Here is a 17,897-nt window from a genome sequence, read left to right on the forward strand (position 1 = left end):
GGCTAGCTAGATTAAGACTCTGCACAGCTCTAATCCTGCCGACGCTGAATATTCTCCCCCGTATCTTCCCATCTCACCCTTAGACTCGTCTCACTCCTGCAGGCTACTTCCTAGGAACCTCCTCCCTGATAGCAGCCTCTTCTCAGGGAGAATTTGCTCCCACTCGCACACCTGATTTAGTCCTTGCTCTCACTCAGCTTCTGCCCAGTTAGCTGCACCCCACAGCTGCCAAAGAATAGCTCTCTGCAAACCCATGTGTTACCATTTTTTCTGGTAACCAGTAGTTACTAACGGATGCTGTGTTTCTAATGGACTGGCTATAAAGAGGAGAACTCCATCCCATTTCGGCACGTATCTGCTCCCCTCCCTTTTTAAAGATTGCTCTAGATCTACATCTGCATCCTCTTCTCTAGTTTAGTTTGAACATATCTCTGTCTGATGCCTTCCCCAAGGTGTCATACATCCCCATGGCTATATATCCAGGAAAGCCAGCCAAATCATTTGCGATGAATAATTTATCAGATAAATTTTACCTCTACTTCAGTTGTGAATTGTCTGCAAACAGCTTGTGATTTCTACAAACTTCTTCTGGCATCTTATTCATGAGGAGCTTGTTGGGAATATTTGAAATTTGAGCTAATTGGACACAAAAATGATACAAAGCTTAACGTAAGAGAAGCCGAGCACTCTAGCCTCATTTCACAAAAATATTTAGGTTGTAGCTCTGAGGAGTTATTCACCTGCAGACAATGAGGCTGTTCTCATACTTGCAGTTAAGAACATGCTTACGTGCTTTGCTAAAACAGAGCCAAAGCAGTGAGCCCCTTGCAGGACATTGTGTGTTTTTGTTCTCTGAACGGACTTGTCTACCTCGCAGAATCATTTTTCTCAGGGATTTTGCTTTAAAAATATTTTCTGGCACCAAAAAACAGCAGTGTTCAAAATGAACACAACTGTAAAGGGTACAAATTTATTTTGAAATCTTTTAAAGCTCAGCAATATGTCTGTGTCTGTTTTTTTTTTTTTGGTTTTTGTTTTGTTTTGTTTTTTTCAGATATCTCCTAGTTCCTAGCTCCTGCAGAGATCCTTTGTTGTGCTCTACTTTTTGTGCCTATAATACATTTTCTATGTTGGTTACATTGCCTCCTGAATTTTCTCTCCTGCTAGAATTAATTCAGTAGTGTGTTAGAGACAAGGATATTTTTTAAGGTGGGGAGGCAGGGGACAAATGAAATACAAATCACATTATTTTGCAAAAAGCAGATTGGGAAGGAAATTAGCCCTTTCATCACCCAGCTCTATTGTACAGAGATACTAAGAACAAACTATCTGCTCTGTTCCAGTTCCAGTGTGCCACTCACATTTGCATCCCTGATACCGCTTTTTTCACACAATGTCTCTACTATTATATTTTCTTCACATCAGGTTTCTCTCCATCTCAAGGAGGTCCTGTTTCTAGCATCATGTTTGCTTCAGCTTTCCCTTTCCTTTGCTGATCAGATACTTTCTTCATACTGCAATGGAGACTTCTGCTTCAGAGCAGTCTGCCTCTGTTCCTTTCACCTCTAGACTGCTTAGATTGTCTCACCTGCAGTTACATTCTTCTTTTTCTCTCTGGCTGTTTACTATTTTTCGCATGTAATATAAACCCTTACAGAGAGACCAACTGAGGTTACAGTCTCATTTTTTTAGACGCTACAGATACAAATAGCAAAGGACAGTCCATGTCTCAAAAAGCCTGCAATTTCGAGAGATGGCCGACAAAGACTGAGGGAAAGATAGGATTAGGAGCTCCCTGGTCGAGAAGGGGAAGTGACGAAAAGCAATATAAAGATCATGCACAGTTCCTCCAGGGTCACAGTGGAAACATGAGTGGACCTCAGCCTAGGTGTGCTGAGGCTGTGCAGTTCAGCACTTTAACCACAAAGCTCTCTCTCCTTCCTCCCCTTTGTTGTTTTCTTTTTCGCCTCCTGTTCCTGAGCACAGTAAGACAGTCTGTTCCCACCCTCAGCTTGGAACCTCATTCCAGTAATACGTTGTCTCCCCTGGTCACAGCTCCTTCCTATGAACACTGGGACTGCTGCATGCAAACAGCAGTAAGGGAATGAAGACTGCCAGTTGCATATATACATTGTTATTTTTCCCTGCACAATCTTCTGACTTCTTTCAACCAAACTGCTTTCTAGTTCTGTCTATCCCTCTTTTGTTGCCTCTAGACTGGAGAAAGGATAACCCAGCATCTCTTATTTCTGAGAGTTCTGGCTTGATCCCCTGAATCTCCCAGCTAATGAAACTGTAGCAGAAAAGTTGTACCATCTCATAATACTCTACCTCTCCCAGAAGCTAGCTAACTGCTCTTCTGGAGATGGAGCAAAAAGAAAAAGAAACATGGTTTTCATTTTCATATTAAAAAAAAAAACACTGTAATTCAGAACCTTCACACATCCTCTTGGAAGGGAGAGGTAATCACTAAGAGCACACTTATCTTTTCAGGTGGGTTTTTCAATCTACTCCTCACTCTCTGCTACTTACACTGCACTTAGTTTTACCAGCTCTATTTTTTATACGCGTTTCAATGGTTGTCATCAATGCGGCATCTGAGCACCTTCCAATTTTAATCAATTATGTCCTACAAATCACCGACTCAGAAGATTCAGGATATATCACTGCACTTTTTCATGAATGGCAAACCAAGGCAGAGAAATTAAGTAATTTGTCTTCTGTTACATGTGCACCTGGGCAGCCCAAGAAGAGGAGCTCCTGGTTGTCTCTATTGTGCCTTGACTGAAAGACCCTGTTTGGCATGTTATCAATTCTCTCCCTGAGATCTGCAGGGATGGCTCCATCTCTACCTGTCTCTCTACTCAGAAAGGGCCAACAACCCCACAACTTGATTCAGATCTCTTGGAGAGCAGGTTTTGCAATTGCCTGATTCAAGTTGCTGTTCAAAACTGCCACAGAACTGTTTCCAGTGTTTTCCTCTGCCTCCTCTTACTAAAACGGAACGCTAAAGGGATCATTAGTTAACACTTGGGAAGCAGTCAGATATTATAGGGAGAGAGGCTGCAGTCAAGCAGACCCTATTTTAAAAACTGTGTTTTGCATCTATATGAAAAGGAGTGCTGGACTCCTTGCTTCGATCAGCCATCTAGCACACTTTCTGCTACAGACCTTGGGAATGCTCTGGTGCTGCTTACCTGAGGAACCAAATTGTTTTTGACCTTAGTGAACAGGGGGCCAAGAGGGACACACATTTGACACCTTTTAGCAACCACAAGGTTTTCTGTAGAATAGACATAGCCTATGAAACAAACACACAGCTGGAGTTAGGGTGCTTTTGAAAACATTGTCTATTCTCAACCTCCCTTTCTTCCAGGACAGGCTCTTTGCTTATTCCTTCTTCAGAAAAGGACTTTTCTGGCATGCAGCCTAGCCTGGGTGGAGATTAGGGATTCTCTCTGCCCCTTCATCCTTGAATATTTCCTTTTAATTTCACAGTTTAAATTCCAATTGTGTAATTACATTCTGCCTAGCCTAAATTCCTCTGTAATTTCAATTGGACACGGTGTCCTTCACTCTCCAGTCTGAACTCTTGCAGTGCTGTGGGGCACTGTTAAAAGGCTGCCACGCTCCACTCTAGTCCTGTTTCATGTATATGGAGAAAGAGAATGGACCTAGGTCCCTTTGAACTAAAACTGCTGCTCCATATAGGCAAGACAGGGCTTGCTATAGAGTGACAAGGCCCTCTTCCCCCTTGGCAATGCACTGGGCATTTTGTACAACACCTCAGTCCAAACAGATTTTTGAAGTAAAAGTCTCTGAATGTCTGTAGGTATTTCTCTCCCTCAACACATACCCTTTGATCTCAGATAAAGCTGTACAGGGGCCCTCAAACTAATACTTTGCTGAATTTATGTGGCCTGAGAGTACATACTTGCACCATTTTAAGTGGCAGAAATGCCACAGTGATTTAATTTAGATCCAAGGAGTTATATAGCAATGGGAGGGTAAGCAGTACAGGAGTTCAATAAAACACTTCCCAAAAACCAGCAAATCCTGTGCATTTGATGACCCAGTGCCACTATGTCTTACAGATTTTGCTCTGCCAGCAGTTCCCCTCAAGCCTTACCCATAGCCAATCAGCTGAGTCCCACATCCCGACTTGTTTTGCACAATGCTTCTTTCTTAAGTGTTGGTATCTGCTTTACACCAATGTGAAAATATTTCTGCTGCTCCAGCTCACTACAGTTTCTCCTGTCTCCTCTTGCTTTCCACTTCCTTCCTTAGTGTGCCACAGCTGCTTGCTTCTTCCATGTGCCTGCATGCTGCCCTTCAGGTATCAGAAAGGTTCACTTTTTGTATTTCCACCACCTTCTCCTGTGGTCTTCTGTAGAAACTTGGAGTGGCATGCTTAGATGGGAGCTGTACTTTTGATGGGGAGTACTCCTCCATTATCTTGTCTTTCTTTTAGAACAAGTTCTCTATACAAGTTCTGTGGCAGGCTTATGAAAAAAGAGTTGCTCACCTTATTGAAAACTATGTTGATACCCAGCTCAGCAGAAAGAAATCAATTGTTTGGGACAGTTAAAGTCAAAAGGTAGCGCTGCATCTACATGGAGCCTCTGTCGCTTTGAGTTTCGAGGGGACTTCTGCTTTCTATATCCTGCAGATTTGGTCCTGCTCCCAAAGGAAGACTTTCTGCCCTCTCTCGTGGTAGCAGAGCTGAGGCTACTGTTTGTATCTCTGGCATACAGCTGCTAGAGTAGGTGAGATCAAGTAGACCATATTTGCATGTTTCCCTGGTTAGCTTATGCTGTTAGAAGTGAAAGCTATTGCGAGGAAGCAACAGAGCATGTCATAACTAGAGTTGTTTTTTGTTTGGCTTTGAGTCATAAATCTTACAGGAAAGGAAAGAGCCATCATGTTCACTCCCAAGTTTGTCATACAATCAGCAAGGGGCAAGGCAGTAGTATGGGCAAGAAAATGAAACATGTGAAGGTACAAGTGCCAGCAGGGGGAAGTCACTGTTGCTTATTGTCAGTTTTGGTGTGACACAGAAAGTTCAGCTAATCCTCTTAGTTACAGAGACACATGGGTGGGGGGAGATTGTTATCTCAAGCAATTTACTGGCTCTACTCCTTTTTTTTCCTTCGAGTTTCTTTTCGCCTAATTGAGCAGCATTTCTTCCTGGGACTGGTTTGCAATAATCCTGGGGCCTCTTCAGGGAAAACACTGAAAAATATAGAAGGAAAAGCAGCCCAAGTGAGTCACCATGCGTTTCTCTCTTAAGAGAGATAATTGACTTGGTTCCAAATGATGAGGATTAAAAACAAGGTAAAAATTCAGCGTGATATAGAACATCCTGATCATGGTTGAGTGTTCACTCAAAAAAGGTATGTCTTAGCCATGAGTTAGAAGGATGGATGATTCACAGCCATTCAGAAAACTGTGAGCTTGACTGTCTGAGGTAAGGCAGGGGGTACGGATTCCACTGGCATGCATCAGAAATGTGTTGATTCCTCTTTCATTGCCAAAGGGATGTATCTGCGGTAAATCTAATCAAGAGTCAAAGGTGAACAAGAACAATAATAACTGGTGAGCACTGTTTTTATTTATCCAAGAGATAAGAATTCAACTACAGGAACAGAAGTGAGAAAAAGCCGCCTCTCTCTGAACAGACAATTATTCCACCCACGCTCACTCATCATCAAGATTTTAATGTTATGTTCTATTACTAAGGCTATTTAAAATTTTCTCAGCCTGAGGGTTGGGAATGTTTGTGCAGATGCTTTGCCAGTTGCCACAGGTGTTTTTTACAAAAGACCTGAATAATTACACGGTATAGTCCTGAAGATGGCAGTAGCCAGGTGTCATTCTTCGTCAGGCTCCCAGCTTGCTCATGCTGCTGGAGCAGCTGCTGCTGTTACCAGTAGGAGGAAACATTTGAAAATCTTTCCATGTGCCAGCTGAGCTTTAGCTACTGTTCAGTTCCTGAAGGCATAGTCCTGAGACTACTTCCAGTACCTTGATTTTCGATCCCAGGGAATTGAAGGTTCTGGTTCCCAAGCCCTACTGATTCATCCGAGGAAGTTCAGAACGTTACTGTCTTCAGCTGTCTGCGTTACTAAGGTGCTGCAGGTAGCGAACACAAAGCAGAGGTGGCTGAATTAATGGTGTGTCCACTGCTGACCTGTGTCAGTTCACTGCCTGATGCACTAATGTAAATCACCACTGATTCCAATTTACACTGATATCCTGGCCGGAGAACTGCAGAAATGAGCAATTTAATTCAAGATCATATCAACATATTTAGCTGTGATGGTTAAAGAATTTATTGCTTCTAGCTGTGGAAATGGGTTCCCTTTTCTGTTACAGCAGCTAAATCCAACAAAGACTGTGAGTCAGAGCCCTAAGGTGAGAGAGAAAGGGCCAAAGCAGAGAGCAGTCACAAAGCAGTTGAAAAGTAAGTAGTATAGTGCTTTTAAAAGAAAAGATGTTCTGCAGATGCTACTAGCATAGGACAAGGATATGACAAGTTCGATAGGTACCTCCCCTCTAGACCTCTTCTGGTGTAGTGTGAGTTCTTTAGTTTCACTCTTGCTGTGGCTAATCTGAGGCCTGGGAACACTTCTGAGCTCGCTGAGCTGGAGGAGTACCCAAGCTGTGCCCTGACCTCTGTATTCCTGTGAAACATACAGAGCGCCTGGGCTCTGCTTTCCAAAGAAAGGAAACCACAAGGGTGGATCAAACACAAGTCACCAGGTTTCTGATTGCGACAGTGAAGGATGAAGACCCTGCCATGTGCTATGTTTTGCATCTTCAGGTCACTTTGGACACAGCTTCTGGGTCTCTACGCCATACCTGCATAATGATAATAACCGTATGTCCTTATTTCACATGGATACTGTGAAAATAAATGCATTAAGAAGTACAACCGCCAGATGCTACAGAAATGAGGGCATCTTAGGTAGATTTCTTTCATTTCTTTTATTTAAGATACTGGTAAAATTTGATCAAACGCAGAATTTGCTTTTCTGGACTGTACTAATTTATGGTTAGATTGTGCAGGGGAGCAGGGGCAGAGGAAAGGAACTGGTCTGTAAGCCCTGTGTGGCCAGCGTAAAACAGCCCTTGGATCATAAGATACACAGGAAACGCTCCCTGATGACTTCCTTGTAGGGCTTCAAACAGCGCAGAGAGGAAACAAGAAAGGGTTGGAATTGCTGGAGTCGTGGACTCTTCTTCCCCGTGCTGGTCTGCCAGCTACCTAGTTGTTTGCAGGACTATACCATGCTCTTTAACTCTATTAGTGACCATCTGAGTTCCTACCGCTGAAAATACAGAGAAAAGTCACATGCTTTCTTAGCCACATAGATTTGGTTCCTGAATCCTGCTCTCTGGCATCAGACTGCAACTCTGACAGTGAGATAACATTCACTGTTGCAGTGAAGAAATTATAAATGTATAAAGTATACACATAATGATTTTTTAAAAACATTTATTTAGTAAATGCTCTTGTAGATATATGTCAGATATATGACTGTCAGATTTCTGTTAATCAAAAAATGACAGTCTGAAACCACTAAAACAAAGAGATGGAATTGCCAGCTGAATGAAAAAGCATTCACTACTGTGAACAGGACCATCAGCTTTTCCAATGGCAGCTCCCTGTCTTCCTCTAATTCCCCCATCTCTTTCCCCTCCCTCTGCAAACACACACACACACACTATGGGAGGAATGACAGCTGTTCTTCATGGAATGACAGCCCAGGGATATTGCATCCTCCCTTAAAAAAAATAAGGCAAGGTACAGAATAAGGTCAGTGAAGGGAGACAAAGGGGTCTCCCAGAGATGGCAAAGGCTAATTTATTGACAGATGAGATAGACGTTACTACAGAAAAATATTAAACGGATTCTTTTCCCCTCTCTTTAGAAGGAAAAAAAAAAGCGCAAAGGGTTAGGAAGGAAAGATGCCAGAAACCAAGACAAATTTCCCAGGAGAGGAAGAAGAAATCCTGAAGGAAATTAGGATCACAACACAGCAAAAAAAATCAGAGCATCTGAAAAGCTAAGAAATTCTGTCCTAGAATCCTGTATGGAAACAACAAAAAAGGTCAGTGGAGAAGGGCCACCCCTAACAGTCTCATCGCTTCAAAGGCAGTCAGTGAAAGAAGGAAGTGCTGGTAAAACACAGAGAGCCTAATTAAAAGCCAGTATTTGAAAAGGGCTGTCGGGAAATTGCAGAGCTGTGCATGCACCTGACGTCAGCCACGAGGAAGACTCTGGGAGCGCTAATCAAAGAGAGGCTAAGGGAGCATATGGCGCAGGGAGATTTTATTAAGGGCAGTAGTGAGCCAGGGTTCATATAACGGGAGCAGATGAGCTCAGGAGATGGGAGGAAAGAAAAGGCCAGCTTTTCTGCTGAAATAAACTGACACAGTGCTGTCAACTTTGACAGTATGTCAGTTCCCACTGCAAGGCAAGAACCTGCCTGAAAGGCTTACATAGTGGGATTTTACGAATATTGTTCCTCTGGCCTAAATTAAGAGATTGCCCCAACATGATTATGCAGAAGAGGACAAGAATAGCCCAGTGTCCTACTACAGTTTTGTCGGCGTTCTGTAACTCCATGTTGCCCCCAGCCAGGATACCAAGAGACCAAGGAATGTTCTTAGCTCTTGTGACATTAGAAGAGTTTATGATACATACCAGTCAGGGCCATTAATTACTGAAGGGCCACCATGGAAAATCTCCATGAAGATTAAAAAGACAGAACAAAAGAAATAGGGAAGAAAACAGATTTAACTTACATTCACAAGCAGGTCTGGATTTAAGCCAAATGGTATTTTACTCTGCTCCTTCTTGCAAGGAAGATGGGTTTTGTAGTGTGTAACTCAGCTCGGGTAGTAGAATAAGGGAATAGGAAGAGTCTCTCTGTGTCCACTGCAATGTGCCACATGTTGTTTCTCTCTAATCCTCTGTAACTGCCTGCATAAAGCTTGGCAAAAATATTCTGTCAGAGCAGGTTCTTCTGCTAGTTGGCTAATCTCACCTAAAATTACTGTGGCACTTCCATTCTAGCCAACACCATGACATTAGAAGATGATCTCGGACCATGCCTGCCTAAGTTCAGCAGAGGAATACAGCATTGCATTTTCCTGTGTTGTCAGCCTACTACTTTCCACACTAAAAGTCACATTAAAAAGTGACAGAATTAATACTAAATTCTGGTTTGAAATGAACTAGACAGGGAGCATTTCTCCCATCTCTGTGACTGCCATGCTCACTGCTAGGTGAAAAAAAAAAAAAAAAAAGCCTGTTTACATTGGATTTGGAACTTTGATACTCCAGAGGAATTAGCAGGCTTTTGAGCCTGGGGAGAGTGAGTAGGACAAAGCAAAAATAAAAGCTGGATTTCTTCTGAGTTTCAGTGTTAAATGCTAAGGAAGTGATAAATGGTAAAGAAGGCTTATGCTTTCAGTGGGTGATTTAGCTTAGCTTTCAGCTAGAAGGCTGCTGTGTGCTCGAGTGCAATCTGCCACCCAGGGCCAGAACCAATTTGATTGTTTATAAACATTTCTCAAACAGAAAAACATATGTAAAGCTGCCAGTTTTGCTAGGAATGTACACACAATCCATGTGATGGCCTGCATTTATGTTTGAAACTCCCCGCAGCATGACAGTGCAGTGTAGAATTCATTGCAGTATGTCTAACTCTTGGGCACTTCCCTGCCTACTGAATCTGCAGTTCGCTGTTAGGTAGCTGTGTTCCTTACACAGTGCAGTAACTACCTGAACACTAATTGGGGAATCTCTTAAGAAAATAAATAAAAAATGCCAAGGACTGGGTATATCATCATCTCTACTCCAGTCTTGAGGTGGAGTTTTACATCGTTTGCACTGGTGCATTTGAAGACTGCCACTGAGGCGGAGTCCTGCAGACTCTCTTCTCTTGCAGCTTTGAACGGCCACAGGGTAGCCACTAACACCTTGCCCCCTCCTCTTAAAAAAAAAAAAATTAGTTTTCCGTGAAACCAACAAGCTGTTCTGACATACCCCTTTCCTACATCATCGCTAGATCTGATGTAAGAAATGTGGTGTCAATGTGCTGCCTGGAGGCTGGGTAAGGCAAGGTGAGGGGGATGGGACCACCACTTCTGACAGCAGTTGACAATTATACTGGATTAATCATAAACATGGAACTGCAATGAAGCATTTATTTCCAGTCTGGGTTCACAGCCCTGAACTTTACTTTAGCCTTTATCCACAGACAAGAAATACCATATAAGCAACAGGTGGCAAAAAGCAGAATGGCCTTTTCCCACTCAGTAGCTCAGTATTCAGGCATCTCAGAAGATGGGAGACAGTGATTTAGTTCCCTGAGAAAACCTGAATCTGTATCTGTGGAAGTGGAAGTGGCAGGCCCTCTTCCTGTGTTTCCTGTGCTATTAGTTATTCTGGAGTGAAAGTGAGTGCTGCTATGGAAACTCACATCAAGCATTTCATTTTGAATTGACTACTTAAATGTTCTTTGGGCCAGAAAAACTAAGCACAACTTTGTAGGCTAGTAATAAGGGGCACTCGCTTAAGAGTGGAAAAGCCTGCCCTAATGAATCCTTAACTCTTTTTTTATTGCATGCTCTCTGGAAAAAAGGCCTGGAACATTTGTCTCCCCATCTCAGGCAAACACCCTAATCGCTAGTGGAAAGAGAGTCATGCTTGCGCTGTCTTCAGGCCACTGAGTATTTCATCGAGCCATGCAGAGCTGAGTGCTTGCTCAGGGAGAATGCCTTTTTGAGGGAGATGAACTTAGCCTGATCTCTTGAAATTTTCCACAAAGTTCGTCTGCTACCGTATTCTTGTAGGAAGGTGGGCTCAGTTTCTAGCTCTCAGATATAGTCAGATGCAATCCCTTTCTCCCAGCCTGTGTTTTCTTTGCTCATTTAATTTGTAACTATTTAGGGTGAGTATTTTTTTTCTTAAATTGTGCATGTGCAGTGTGGAAAGCTTTGTGGTCGGCATTGGAGGTGGCAACATCATCGAAGGCTATGAAACTCTTGAAGACTGACACAAGAGAAAGAAGAATAAGGAAGTTGATGAGAGAAAATAGAATCTGGAGGAGAATAACAGGATGCTCAGCAAAAGCTTAACAGGAGGGTTGATGATTATGCTGATTTTAGACATTGTCTGTTAACCTACCAATAGAATGTAACGGTATTGCGCATGGGCATTCAGCAGTGACCAATCAAATGATGGCTTAAACGCGTGAACAGACAACACCGCTATATAACCTGCGGTTTCGCCTAATAAAGGGTCTTCTGAGCAACATTCAGGAGTCCGTGCAATTAATCTCCTCAAATGGTGACCCCGACGTGATACGTTCCGGGACTTTGAAAGGCTAACAGACGGAACTGGGTAATAAAGGCATCAGCTCGTGGAAGGGGGCTGCGCTCCGGAGGAGACGTCTTGGCTGAACGATCGTCCCGCCGCCTGGACCAGGCGGACAGGAGAGACCCTGGGGCGAGGGTGACAACGCCTGTACGCAACGAGACAGGTGAGCAGCCAAGAAACTGTGAGAATGGGTTCTAATATGTCTGCAGAAGAGAAGAGCATATTAAGGATGTTCCAACATATTCTACAAAAAAGAGGAAGAGCGTATGAGAAAAATAGCCTTGCACTACTGCTAGCCTGGCTGAAAAGCCAGGGCATCCCCGCAACCACAACGCAAATTTTTGATGTTAAGATATGGGAGTGAGCAGGGGAGCAGATCTGGGACAAGGCATCTCGAGGGGATTTAAATGCTAGTCAAATTATGTCTACGTGGAGGCTAGTATGTGAAACGTTGAAGGAAATGCACGCAGAAAGACAGCTTGCGGGTGTGGCTCGAGCAGCTTGGACAGATATAGAGCAAGAGTCCGGAGGGCGTGTAGATAGGCAAGATGCCGCCCAGCAAACAGAGCAGAGCGAGGGTGAAGATGGGAACAAATCCGATCATACCTATGCTAACCCCCCAAACGACTCAGAAGTTTTTAGTGATACTGAGTCCGACACGGAGGGGTTAGATGTGAGAGTAAAAGATATGAGGTTAACAGGAAAGCAGCGAAAGCCTCTTGGAAAAAACCTTAAAGGGGTATAAGAAAGGACCCTCTGACGAGGGGAAACCTTTGACAATAATAGCGACACTGGAAGAAAAATTAAGGAAGGTTGGAGGAAAGTCCATCTAGAAAGTATGAAGGATGGGGTGCCTGCACTTCCAGTAATATTGCATGATAACCATCCGGGGCAATATCAGGCGTTCCATTGGGAAATGATTAAGGAACTTCGAAAGACTGTGATGCAGAATGGCTTGTATTCCCCTTTTACACAAACCCTATTGGAGAATGTGATGACGGGACAGTTAATTACACCATATGATTCTATGCAATTAGCTACAATGATTTTAACGCCGACACAGAGATTATTATGGAAGAACAAATTTGCAGAGCTTTGTGAAATTGCCGCGGTAAATAATTTAGATCGGCCAAAAACTGACCCCCTGTTTGGGGTAGGGACACCGCACTTGCTTGGTACTGGGCCGTTTGCTACCCCTGAATTGCAGGTGCATTTGGCCCCCGAGGTATTGCGGGAGTCTGCGAAGCTGGCGCTGAGAGCATTTACAACGTTGCCTGAATCGAGAAAACGGCTGGCATCTTTTACTTCGATCAAACAAGGGAGTAATTGAGCCCTACATGGCATTTATCGATAGGTTAAGAGAAGCAGTGGATAAGCAGATTGAGCACCCAGAAGCTAGAGAGTCATTATTATTACGATTGGCACTAGAGAATGCCAACCCAGACTGCAAGAAAGTTTTGGTCGCTTTACCACGAAGTGCAACATTGATTGAGATGGTGGAGGCAACCAACCGTGTAAGTCTGTTAATCGATCAAGAGCAGAGGATGAAGAGCACCTTTACTGCGGCGCTGCAGATCTCAACCTCTGGAAAGAAGTGCTATAACTGTGGGCAGCCAGGCCATCTTAGCTTCCAGTGTTCCAAGCGAAAGCCAGACGGTTCTGGTGCCGCTTCAAAGATGCCTAACCTGTGCCCGCGATGTCGGAAAGGGAAACATTATGCAAATCAGTGTCGGCCCCGTTTTGATAAAGAGGGTAAGCCATTGACTCCCCAGCAGGAAAACTCAGCGCGCAGCGCGGGACAGGGCCGCGCAAAGACACAAACGCCCCTGAACGTTACCGACAATGTGAACGATCTGGGCCACAATCAGAGTGCCTGGATCAACTCGTCGCAAAAACTCGAGGGAGTGCTGGAGTGGATGTAAGCACAGACGAGGCAGTTACTCTGATAGACTCAAGGGTGTGTGCAGTTGCAGTCGACGCGTATGGCCCCTTAGGTCACGGGCTTAGTGCCCTATTGTTGGGACGTTCAAGTGTGACCATTCAACGGGTCTTTGTACTACCCGGGGTCATTGACGCAGATTTTTAAGGTCAAATTAAAGTCATGATATGGACCCCAAGCCCCCCTGTGTCTATTGAGAGAGGAACAAGGCTAGTCCAATTGATCCCGTTTCGGAGTGAGGTTCCGCATTTGACAAGCAGGACGCGAGGAAACGGGGGGTTTGGCTCTCTCGGCCAAGAGAAACAGATTATGTGGACCATGGAGATTCAAAATTGGAAGCCACAACTAATTCTCACAATGAAGTTCGGAAATCACGAAAAGGAGCTGATAATGTTAGTAGATACAGGAGCAGACGTGACTGTCATATCCGCGCAAAGTTGGCCCCCAGACTGGAAGTTGATTAGTCCACACGGGACACTTCTGGGCGTAGGAGGAAATACCACAACCAAGCAGAGTCAATTTATGATATTGTTTGTCACTAAGGACGGCGTACAGTACAAAACGCAACCGTATGTAGTGCCGGTGCCAATGAATCTATTAGGGCGTGATCTACTAGGACAAATGAACTGTACCCTCACCACGGAACATTTTTAGTTATGGCCACTGAGGAGCGGCCTGCACTCAAACTGAAATGGAAGACAGAAAAGCCAGTTTGGGTAGATCAGTGGCCATTAACGGATTTAAAGGCCGACATTTTACAACAACTTGTACAAGAACAGTTGGAAGCGGGACATATTTGTCCCTCTACCAGTCCCTGAAATACACCTGTGTTCGTAATCCCTAAGAAGTCAAGAAAGTGGAGGTTATTACACGATCTAGGAAGGATAAACAAGGTCATGGAGGATATGGGCCCCTTACAGACTGGTCTTCCCTCACCATCAATGATTTTCAGGGACTGGGACTTATTGGTGATAGATCTAAAGGATTGTTTTTTCACCATACCAATTGCAAAAGAGGACAGTGATAAATTTGCCTTCTCAATCCCAACAAAAAATAAAGCAGCAACCATGCAACGATATCAACGGACGGTACTGCCTCAAGGCATGAAGAATTCCCCTACGATATCAGTTATACGTGGATAAGGCCTTGGAACTGTTCCGGTGGAGACATCAGGATTTGTTAATATATCATTATATGGACGATATCTTAATTGCGGGTCAGGGTGGTGTTGAGCAATTTCTGATTGAGCTCTGTAACGACTTGGAGAAATTTGGATTGCAGATTGTGCCAGAAAAAATACAAAAGGAACCACCATGGAAATACTTAGGGTGGAAAATTTTACAGCGAACTATTGAACCTCAAAAACTAAAAATCAGAGTGGACGTGAAAACGTTAAATGATGTGCAGAAACTATTAGGGAATATAAATTGGATAAGGACACTAATAGGAGTCAGTAATCAGACGTTACAGCCATTATTTGACCTTTTAAAGGGAGATAATGATTTGACTGCCCCAAGACGGCTAACGCCTGAAGCTGAACAGGCCTTAGCGGTGGTTGAAAATTGCTTGACCAGCAAACAAGCGAACCGAGTAGTATTTGGACACCCTATTCAATTATTGCTTATCAATAATGAATTCCAACCCCTGGCATGTATAATGCAATAGCTGGAGAAGGAGCCCGAACCTTTAATTCTTTTGGAATGGTGGTTTTTACCACATCAGCCACAAAAAACGTTAATAACAAGGCTCGAAATGTTTGCCGAATTAATAATGAAGGGTAGGCACAGAATTGTTGAAATCTCAAGAAATGAGCCCGAGATCATTGTTATTCCTCTAACCGAACAATACTTACAGTGGGCAAAGCAAAATAGCGTACAGTTGCAAATTGCCTTAGAATCTTTTGGAGGGCAAATACGTATCCACCACCCAGGACAATTATGGAGGGTACACCACATTACGGGTACTCCACATTCCCCCGCAGGACAAGCTATTATCGAGCGTACTCACTTGGTGCTTAAGCAGTAGCTAACAAAACAAAAACAGGGGGAATTGGGACAATCACCAAGTAACAGGCTAATGAAAGCGCAATATGTGATGAATTTTTTGCGATTAACAGGAGATAATATGGTACTGCCAATTGTGAAGCATATGCAGGCCATGGCATCGGCGATGGTAGAGCATAAGGAGCACGTAAAGGTGATGGTAAGAAATTATGAGGGAACATGGCAAGGACCATTTTTGTTATTAACCTGGGGACAAGGGTATGCTTGTGTTCTTACAGATTCTGGAACAAGATGGGTTCCCGCGAAACGGGTCAAGCCAGCGTTGCAGCACGAGCAACAAGCAGGCGAGCAGGAAGCATAGTACTGCTAATTTTGATGGGAATTCTGATAACGGAACAAAGTGAGCTCGGGAAAATAACGCCGAGACAGAATATATGGACAGAATATATATGCGAATGTGACGGGCCAGGATTCAGTATGCCTATCTCTAGCCACCCCAGGAGATCCGTTTAGAACGTGCTTGGTAGGGGTAGGTCTGAAAAGGGAAAATCTTACAAAGTTGTTTGAGGGCTATGTACAGAGTCTGAATATTGACCAATTTAAAGGTAAAGGGTCAGCCATGAAAACAATAATCGAATCTTTGAATAGGACGAGTCTAGAGCCAGAAGAGCTGGATTTGTTTGTCTCAGGGGGAAATCAAAGCTGGTGCAGTTTCAAAAGGATTATGGAAAGTGTACAGGGGCTGCAGCTGCCCTTACGTCGCTACTCACACAAATAATTGGGGAAGGACAAGTAAAGCCGTGGCTCAACGACTCAGATATGCAGAGACTGAGTCCAGAAAATGTAATGTAGAAAAATACTACATGGTGGTGTGGATCGCAGATAATATCACCAAAGGCGGCCATAGCCACGAACATCAGCCAGTCGGCAAAAATGTTACCCCCAGGGGTCTTTCTGATCTGTGGAGACAGAGCGTGGCCGGGTATCCCCTCACACCCAGTGGGAGGGCCATGCATCTTAGGTAGGTTAACCATGTTTGTACCTACGATGAGGAACCTGTTGAATCAGACTAACAGCAGAAAGCGTAGGGATTTGGGCATGTATAGCGAGAACTGAAACTCCGGAGTACAAATGTGGGGAGAAGCCAGAAGAGTGCTAATGTCTTTGTTTCTCCCACACGTTGCTGCAGGAAAGGCGCTAGGAGATATAGATAAGTTAGCCTGCTACATGGCCAAGCAGACTAATCTAACTGCGAGTTTATTTTCACAATTAACAGTAGATGTTACGTCCATCTGGCATGCTACACTTCAAAACAGAGCAGCCATAGATTTTTTGTTATTGGCTCAAGGCCATGGGTGTGAAGACTTTGAGGGAATGTGTTGTATGAATCTGTCTGACCATTCTGAATCAATCCACCATCAACTGCAAAAATGGAAGGAACTGTCAAAGGATTTGACGCATGAGTTGGATGGGGATTAATTGTGGAGTCTGTTAAAATCATGGGGCATCACTGGATGGTTGAGAGATTTACTGGCGCAGAGCGGGATGCTGTTTTTAATAATCACCATAATCATGATGATTATCCCTTGCATTTTGAATACTGTACGGTCAATGATACAAAAACAATTTAGCTTGAATGTTGTTTCTGTTCAAAATAAAGAAGGGGGAGTTGTGGAAAGCTTTGTGGTCGGCATTGGAGGTGGCAACATCATCGAAGGCTATGAAACTCTTGAAGACTGACACAAGAGAAAGAAGAATAAGGAAGTTGATGAGAGAAAATAGAATCTGGAGGAGAATAACAGGATGCTCAGCAAAAGCTTAACAGGAGGGTTGATGATTATGCTGATTTTAGACATTGTCTGTTAACCTACCAATAGAATGTAACGGTATTGCGCATGGGCATTCAGCAGTGACCAATCAAATGATGGCTTAAACGCGTGAACAGACAACACCGCTATATAACCTGCGGTTTCGCTTAATAAAGGGTCTTCTGAGCAACATTCAGGAGTCCGTGCAATTAATCTCCTCAGTGCAGTACTTGTTACAATAGATTTCTTACGCTAGTTAAGATCTCTGGATGCTAATGGACTAGCAGTAAATAACTATATTCTTAACTATTACTCTTTTATATAAAAAAGTCCAAAAGAGAAATAAAAGGAGGTCATGATGGGGAAATATTTGTAAGTGTTGAGTATGGATACCAGGCAAAAAAGACCCTCTCCACCAAGGACAGGAAAAGTACACTGTCTTTCTACATCAAGGTTAGAAAATAGTTGTCAGGCCCGGTCCTATATAGCATTACTGTAGACAGAGACGGCCGACTTCTCTGTGATAATTTGTGGCTTTAAAGGGATACTAAAACACTGGTTTTCTGTGTGGCGAAGAAAGTGTAACAGTTCTTGGAAAAAAGGAAATACTCAAGGCAAAAAAAAAAAAATTGTGCCTGTGTTTCCCTATCTATAAAATGGAGGTTATGATGTTCCCTATTAACTTCAGTAATCAATGCTGATAAATTCTTTGACATCTTCAGATAGAAAGTGCTACTCTATTTTTAAAATTCCAC

At 43.4% G+C, this 17,897-nt stretch overlaps 1 protein-coding gene across 6 annotated transcripts in view; it reads right to left on the bottom strand.

The window, feature by feature from the left end:
* Positions 1-5,146: 5,146 nt before the first annotated feature.
* The window catches only part of STYXL2 (serine/threonine/tyrosine interacting like 2), a 37,584-nt gene continuing 24,833 nt past the window's right edge, over positions 5,147-17,897 (bottom strand). For 5 of the 6 annotated variants that reach the window (XR_011134791.1, XR_011134790.1, XR_011134797.1 and 2 more), the window contains one exon: positions 6,056-6,132. The gene's annotated coding sequence lies outside the window, so the exon portion shown is untranslated. Of the gene's footprint in view, positions 5,233-6,055; positions 6,133-17,897 lie in introns of those variants that run through there. The other variant, XR_011134789.1, reaches the window with a different exon arrangement.

The sequence above is a fragment of the Struthio camelus genome, chromosome 1 (assembly GCF_040807025.1).
Source record: "Struthio camelus isolate bStrCam1 chromosome 1, bStrCam1.hap1, whole genome shotgun sequence".
NCBI lineage: Eukaryota > Metazoa > Chordata > Aves > Struthioniformes > Struthionidae > Struthio > Struthio camelus.